The sequence below is a fragment of the Dioscorea cayenensis genome, chromosome 7, assembly GCF_009730915.1.
Source record: "Dioscorea cayenensis subsp. rotundata cultivar TDr96_F1 chromosome 7, TDr96_F1_v2_PseudoChromosome.rev07_lg8_w22 25.fasta, whole genome shotgun sequence".
Lineage (NCBI taxonomy): Eukaryota > Viridiplantae > Streptophyta > Magnoliopsida > Dioscoreales > Dioscoreaceae > Dioscorea > Dioscorea cayenensis.
In genome coordinates this window covers 30,631,282-30,639,434 of record NC_052477.1, presented here as the reverse complement: position 1 = coordinate 30,639,434, position 8,153 = coordinate 30,631,282, and the positions used below count along the sequence as shown (strand labels likewise).

The window sequence follows — 8,153 nt, the reverse complement described above, 5'->3', positions numbered from 1 at the left end:
ATGGCATTTGTTGGAGATTGAAGTTGCTCTTCTTGCTCTTCATGATGATCTTCATCTTGGACAATTGGTGTCTTTTCCATTTCTTCTTGAATTTCAATGGGCATATTTTGCACACCTTTCTCCTTCTAATCCCACTTGTTATTTTCATCAACAATCACATCTCGACTTACTATCACCTTACACTACAAGAAAATATGCAATTTGTGACACTCATTCAGCAAAAGTTCTATATAAACCACCGCCCATAATCCACTTCCCACCCGTTATAGTGGTGGTTTCAATGGTAGCCAGGAATTCATTTTTGTGGTGGTTACTGGGATAAACCGCCACTAAATGCAATGAATCCATGGCCGTTGCCATGGTGGTTTTAATGATACCGGGAATTCATTGAATTTCGCAGTGGTTTATGACATAAACCACCACAAAATGCAATGACTCCATGGCTGTTGCCGTGGTGGTTCAATGGTACCAGGAATTCATTGAAGTTGGCAGCGGTTTCTGAGATAAACCGCCGCCAAATGCAATGAATTCTTGAAACTGGCGACTATATGCAATGAAAGTTGGGTTTCTAAAGGTAAAACCCAACTTTCCTGAGACCCGACCCATTCATACATAGAGAGAGAGAGAGACGCTCAACCACCCTGGCCAAATCTCACGACGAAAACCCTAGCAATCCCAATCCCTCACCTTTCCATCCCTCTCTTTTCCCTGATTTCACTCTCTTCTTATCTCCATTGCACTATCCTTTGATGTTTCTCTCCGTTTTAGGTATTCCAAGACTCTTCCATCGCTCTTTTTGTTTGCATTTATTGGTTTTCTATCTCTAATTTATGGATTTGAGGTGTTCTTTCTTTGTTTCTTTTTTAATTCTAAAAAGGGTCTCGGCTGTGTGATTGTTTGTAAATTTAGTTGGGCAGTCGGTGAAGAGGGAGTTATCAACATTGGTATGTTCCTGTGATCTCCCAATCGGCAAGAGGCTCCTCCAAGCATTCACGATCCGTTCTTCCATTTGCTCAACGATCGCCATTAAAGGTATATCTTGTGAGATGAAATCTAAGTTTTGGAGGTTTTTCTTCATCGATTATGATGTTCGTAGTCTTACAATCTCCTAGGTCTCTTGATTGTAGTTTCTTGGATGTTTAAGAGTGTTTGATGATGAAGGTTTAAAAAATATTTTCATTAAATCCATGAAGTTGAGACCTTTTTCCTCTTCTATTCAGGCTCGATCTTTAGGGATAATTCAATCTCATGTGCTCTTTGTCTTGAAAGGTGCTTCTTCCTAGGTAATAGTTTATTGTTGTATTTTTGTTATGCATCATGCGGCTATAAGAGAGAAGAATATTAAGGGTATTTTTTATTGAATTTTTGGGTGTAAGCTGCCAATCTGTGGCATCTTTTGAAGCAAAATAACTGTTCTAAGCTTTTGTGTGTGAGTAGGCTTAAGGCTGTGCAATCTTGATTTTGAAGGTAATTTGTGTTGCTTTTGCATTACCCCTTGTTTATGTTTTCTCCTTAGTTTGTTGATTATGTCTGGAATGTTACTGCATTTGAAGCAATTTGGACGATGTGTTTATTTGGCTTTGTTTCTGCCGGAATTGAATTCATAAGGTGATTAACTAATTGGTGTGGAGACTCAAAATTCATTCGGTGAATGTCTAATGTGGGATCCTAATCTTTTAAAATGTGGCTATAGAAATTTAGTTTAGTGAATTATCACTTTAGCATTGGTGCCCATTAATCATGGTTGATTAATAATTCCAAAGATTGTAGTTTACTCCATTAGTATCATTGAAGATTGATGTTAATGCTAGCTGCATGCTTTCATGTTTTTTGTTGTAGATTTTGTGCAGATTTTCTTTGTATTGTCCAAGTTTTTCTAAAATTGTTCTGATTTCTTTTTAATTTAGACACTAGTTTTTCTTGGCATAGATTATAACCATGTGTACTTGGCATTTCACAGTTTTTTTCCCTAAATCATCTTTGTGCTGGAGAGTATTTGTTCTCTATCATCTCTCAAAAATAATAGAGAACAATTATTCACTTTGGTTAATTTGTGGCAAATGGCAATTGGTTTATATAAGACACATATGCTCAAATAGTTATTGAATTAAATCACATGCCTCAACCTTCAATGCAAGCTTTGCATAGCTAAAGTACACTACTATCTAAATGTCTATCTGAATGCACCACTTAATACTTGTATGTATCTATAATACTAGTATATTACACAATCACTCTCTGATTTTCTTAATTCATTACTATCATTAAATTCAATATATATATATAGGTGATGCATTCACTAGAGTTACCTCTCCTTTCTATGCATTAGAAATGATGTCCTTCTACACACACGCACGCACACGCACACACATGTCTATATAAACGGGTGTTTGTGTTATACATTTGATTTCTGAATTATTTTTCTAATCTAGTTTGAATATAGTGCTAGATTTTCATATGTTTGATGGTGATCAAATGATTGATGGCTATTTGATTCTTGTTTTTTTAAATTTCACAGTTCAGTAAAGCATCCATTGTAGTTCTTCGCCTTTTTATGTATTAGAAATGATATTCTTGAAATTATAAATATATATATATATATATATATTTATTTATTTATTTATTTGTGTTATACCTTTTATTTCTGATTTACTCTTTTGATTCATTATGAAAGTATAGGGAAATTATCATATGATGGGTAGCGATTGAATGATTGATGTCAATTTGATTCTAGATTTTTGAAATTTAACAGTTCAGTAATGCATTCACCGGAGTTACTTCATCTTTCTATGCATTAGAATTAGGTTATCATATCCATGGCTACATTAGGAATGGTTCATTCAGTGGAACTACACAAATTGCTAAACTTTTTGCTTATGATTTGATTTTGCATAGAATTTTGTGTTGATGTAGTATTTAGGCATTTCCTCCAAGCCATAATAACAGTTTTCATAGTGGTATTTTGGTTAACGTCATTTGATATTATGTCCATGCCCTATATGTGGATTTCGTAAATATCAAACACGTGTGGAGGTGTATGATCATCTAATTTGCAAGCCATTTCCAAGAGGGTATACAATTTGGTACCTTCATGGCGAGCCACATCCAAATGAAATGGGCAATGTTTCCAGCAATATTAACATTGTTTCACAAAGCAATGTCTTCGTCCAAGGTCCAATCAAGGATATGGTAAATGACGCATTTGGAATACATGAACATCTTACTAAAGATGCCTTGCCCTCAATAAATGAAGAGGCCATACAAAGTGCCAATGTAACTCTGAGTGTAGATGAAGATAGGAATGCACAAGATGACTTTTGTGAAATATCAAATGACGGTAACCAACCTCTCTATGAAGGATGTGCAAATCATTAAAATTATCTTACAATTTGAAATTATATCACATCAAGTGCCTCTATGGAATGAGCGACAAAGCAATGACAATGATATTGGAGTTGTTGCAAGATGCTTTTCCAAATATAAATGTTCCAAGTTCTTTTTACGATGCAAAGAAAATCATCTCGAAGCTTGGATTGAATTACAAGAAGATACATGCATGGCTGAACAATTGCATGCTTTATTGGGGAAATGCAAAAGATGAAGAGAGACAGGTGTGTAAGATTTGCAATGTCTCTAGATGGAAAATGAACAAAAGTACTGGTTCTAATGTCATTTTAGCAGATAGTAAAATTGGAAGAAAGATTCCTGTGAAAGTGGTTAGATATTTTCCATTGAAACCTCGATTACAACGGTTATTCTTTTCTTCAAAAACGGCTAAGGATATGAGATGGCACAACTTAGGGACTAATAATGATGGATTATTAAGACATCCAAGAGATCCAGAAGCATGGAAAAAGTTTGATTTGACAAATAGTTGGTTTTAATCCTTACTGGAACATGAGTCAAAGTTATAATATTTGGCCAATTATTCTCGTCCCATACAATTTGCCACCGTGGATGTGCATGAAGCAGACATCATTTATCATTTCAACAATAATATCTGGTAGGAAAATACCAAGATATGATATAGATGTCCACTTGCAGCCTTTAATAAGGGAGTTGAAAGAGTTATGGTGTGATGGTGCCGATAACTATAATTCTTTCAAAAAATGAGATGTTCAAAATGCATGTTGCTTTATTTTGGACAATTAGTGACTATCCTGGTCTTGGAAATCTATTTGGGTGGAATGTTTATACCGGTCGTCCATGTATACATTGTAATTATGCCTCAGAGCCTTGTGTCTACCTAATAGTAGGAAATGGTGTTTCATGGGTCATCAATGCTTTCTTGATAGTGGCCATAAGTTCAGATTAAACAAGATCATATTCAATGGCGAGCAGGAGCTACGCAGTTGTCCAAGATTATTATCAGGGACCGAAATATTACAACAAGTTAAGGATATTAAAGTCACATTCGGTTGATTGGTAGATAATCAAGTTAAGGGACAAAGAAGACTTGGTGCAAGCACATCTTAGGATGAGCCACAATAATGGAGGAAGAAGAGCATATTCTTTGAGCTCCCATATTGGGAATATAACTTGTTACATCACAATCTAGATGTGATGCATATAGAGAAGAATGTATGTGGCAATGTACATTTTACATTATTTAATGATAGTTCTCGCTCAAAAGATCACCTAAAAGCTCGTAAAGATCTCATAATGGAAAGTGTGCGCCAGCAGTGTACACAATGAGCAAGCAAGGGAAGAAGTTATTTTTGAATACTCTTAAGAATATTTATGTGCCAGATGGATATGCAAGTAACATTTCTCAGTGCATTGATGCTAATAATCTTAAAATAGTTGCCGCATTGAAGAGTCATGACAGTCATATACTAGTACAACAATTTATACCATTGGCTATGCGTGTTGGCCTTGAGCATAATGTATTAGTGGTATTACTTGGGTTATGTTCATTTTTTTAGCAAATATCCTACAAAGTCTTGAATAATATAGAGTTGGATAAACTACAATACCAACTTGTACTAACAATGTGCCATATGGAAATGCTCTTCCCACCAACATTTTTCACATTGATGATGCACTTGGTTGTTCATTTGGGTTGATGAAGCTAAACTAGGCAGTCCAATTTATTACCGTTGGATGCATCCAATAGAAAAGTGATCAATGTCTAGCCTTTTTATTTATAATTAATGATACAAAAATATATACACTTTATAAGTATGGACTATTTGTTTTGGTAGGTACTTAGGACTGCTAAAATCGTACGTGGGTAATAAAGCACTACTAGAAGGATCTATTGCAGAAGGTTATATCGCACAAGAAGTTCTTACCTTTTGTTCACGATATTTGGAAAATATTAAGATAGTTTGGAATTGACCTAGATGTGTCGATGATGAAGCTACCATTTCTTAGCATCCAAATGCTTGAATTACAAAATTATTTCCATATGTTGGCAAACCAATTGGTGGTTTTACGTGGTTCACTTTGACATCCAACAAGAGATTGCAAGCCCATCGGCACATTCTAATAAACTGCCCTGTAGTTGATTCTTATGTTCAGTGCATATCATAAAGTGTGTCTTTTTATATACTACTAAATTTAACATAGCTAATAAGCCACCAATTTTGCGCCATAAAAGGAATTCAGGATTGTTGCAAAGAGGTAGTTAAGGACTCGAAGTAGGAATTCTATAGAGGTAGACAAGATGGTTCATTGAGAGTTTACTCAATGGATTGCTAGTCGAGTGAGTAAGATCTCTGTTGATATAATTTTATTTAGTAAAATGCATTCAAGTAATTTTAATTTTCTTTTAGATTATCCGAGATCATGACAAGCTCCAAGATCCTGATAAAAACATGCTCATAGCTCTTGCGCAACGACCTATTAACCAATCAAAACAATATACTGCCTATAAATTATGGACTTCATGACAACATTCAAATTGTGGAACTTGTAAATTATGGACTTGATGACAACATTCAAATTATTAATATATGAAGTGGTGAATGTTGTTTATTGCTGCTTTTATCTGCCTCTTTTCTCAGTATGTTCTTGTCTTTAAATGCTATTAAACTAATTAAGCTAATCGTATACTTATTTGATTTGTTTGTAGAATTGTAAGGACAAAATGACACATTGTTTCTAGTCATTCGGTGAATTCCAATAAGGACTCCGGCCCTACTGAGGGCCATACTACATTACATCGTACGATCACCCATCATATTACTGAACGAAACGCGGCCCATGCCTCCAGACCAAGTTGAGACTATTGAGCCTCATCTTATTAGGGGCAACAATAGAAATACAAGAACATGGGACATGTAGATCAAAGATGAATGACATACATAATTTACTCCCTATCATTACCATGTTTTGTTTATTTCATTCCAATCATGAATGCTTAATCAATTCATGTATTTTTCCTTGAAAAGATCAAAATGATTTTCATTTCTATTTACCCATTTTTTTCAGTAGTCCTAATGTCTCAGCATGTTTTATAAAGTAAGTGATCTTATATTCTATCACAATGTTTGTTTAAAGGGTGATTATCTAAAACCTTCCAAAATGAGTTTATTTTTGTAGCATTCCTTCGTTTTAGGGTTAAATGCCTTAGGAAAGTCGCTTTTGTTCAGTGAACACAACACAAACCATGATCTAACATTCATTCTTTGCGAATATGAATACATATATATATATATATATATATATATACACATATTCCATACGAGACATACACTCTTTATGGCATTACATGCTTCCAAACCAATACAAATATGCAATGATTTGTCCATTCTTAATAGCACAATGAACGAGGCATGATATGTGGAAGACTAGCAGCGCTACTGAGAACATGGATTTAGGTTGTTGCTGATAGTGAAATTGTGGTGGGAAGACTTACTTATGATGACCTTTCTTCACCTTTGCGAGTTAGAAACAATGATTTCAAAATGAGAATTGTGCTGAGTAAAAGGAGCTGACGCGGACCAGCATTGCCTGCGGTTCATGTTATGTGTTTTTGCTGCGTGAAATTGTTATGTGGATGAACATTACTACCCAACAATGCCCTAGCGATTGAACACTGACATTGATCGTTAAGAAGACTATCACGCTTGTGGACTATTCTAGAGATGGTGCATACACTGGCAATGTTTGGAATGCATGACATAGCCCGAAGGTTTTCTTCACACAGAGTACACATACCAGTGTTTATAATTACCAGAATACTAGCCTTTCTGTGTTTGTTTGCCAGGAAATTTGCACCCTAATGCTCTTGAGCCTTTGATGAATTTGGCTCCCACAGATTTTCGAGATATGGTTAGTGAGTTTCTGAAAGTCATTGGTACTGGAAAAGAAAATTGAGAGGTTTAGCTTTATTAAGAGGAGATGATGTGTTTTGTGTGTGTTATATGCTATTAATTAATCATGGTAGTACTATTATCATACTATAGAAACAGGTACCAGCTTTTCTTTGATTTAGCCTTTATAATGGTGGCCGGTATTGGAATCTTTTATCTTATAGTCCTGCAACGTTTGTTTAAAGGAATGATTATCTAATCATCATATACAACCAAACTATGAATGTGTAAATGATTTCGGAAGAATGATGTTTTGATTCACTAATTTAATATATATGCCATATTGTTTCCTCCATTTAGTAAGACCAATTGTCTCATGTTAACATTGGTAGTTTGATGATAATAGTTTGGGAAATATTTTTGTTGAGTAAAGAACAGGATCCGAGAAAATAAAAGTGAGGTTATATAAATTGTTATAGTGCATTCAACTTGACACTAGTAATTGAATGGAATTTATCATGCATGTTAGAAATAAGATGGAAATGTGCCTTAATAATGCATAATTGGATGGAATTTATCATGCATGTTAGAAATAAGATGGAAATGTACTAGTGCGCATAATTGAAATGGAATTTATCATGGCAGATTAGATTGTTAGTGAAGCATACTCTTTATAAAAACCATGAACAATGAGGCTGTATAATGCTTTATAATTTATGAATGATAAGCACAAATATTTTTATTGGCCATTTATATCTATATATATAAATGATGTCGCACGATTTATTGTTATGATATAGATGCAAATGGGGCAATAAAGCGACGGATGCGAGCAGTCAACATACCCCTACTTCCACCAGGAGAAAAGTTGTTGAGCAATGTGCGGCAACTATG

The 8,153-nt window shown here is 34.7% G+C and overlaps 1 long non-coding RNA gene across 2 annotated transcripts; it reads left to right on the top strand.

Annotated features, from left to right (window-relative positions):
- Positions 1 to 629: 629 nt before the first annotated feature.
- Positions 630 to 6,156, top strand: LOC120265911. 2 transcript variants are annotated; one of them, XR_005537799.1, is made up of 3 exons: positions 630 to 768; positions 910 to 1,032; positions 6,077 to 6,156. It is a non-coding gene; the product is annotated as an uncharacterized LOC120265911 (long non-coding RNA). The 2 variants fall into 2 exon arrangements; XR_005537800.1 differs by lacking the exon at positions 6,077 to 6,156 and adding an exon at positions 1,221 to 1,341.
- The last annotated feature ends 1,997 nt before the right edge of the window (positions 6,157 to 8,153 follow it).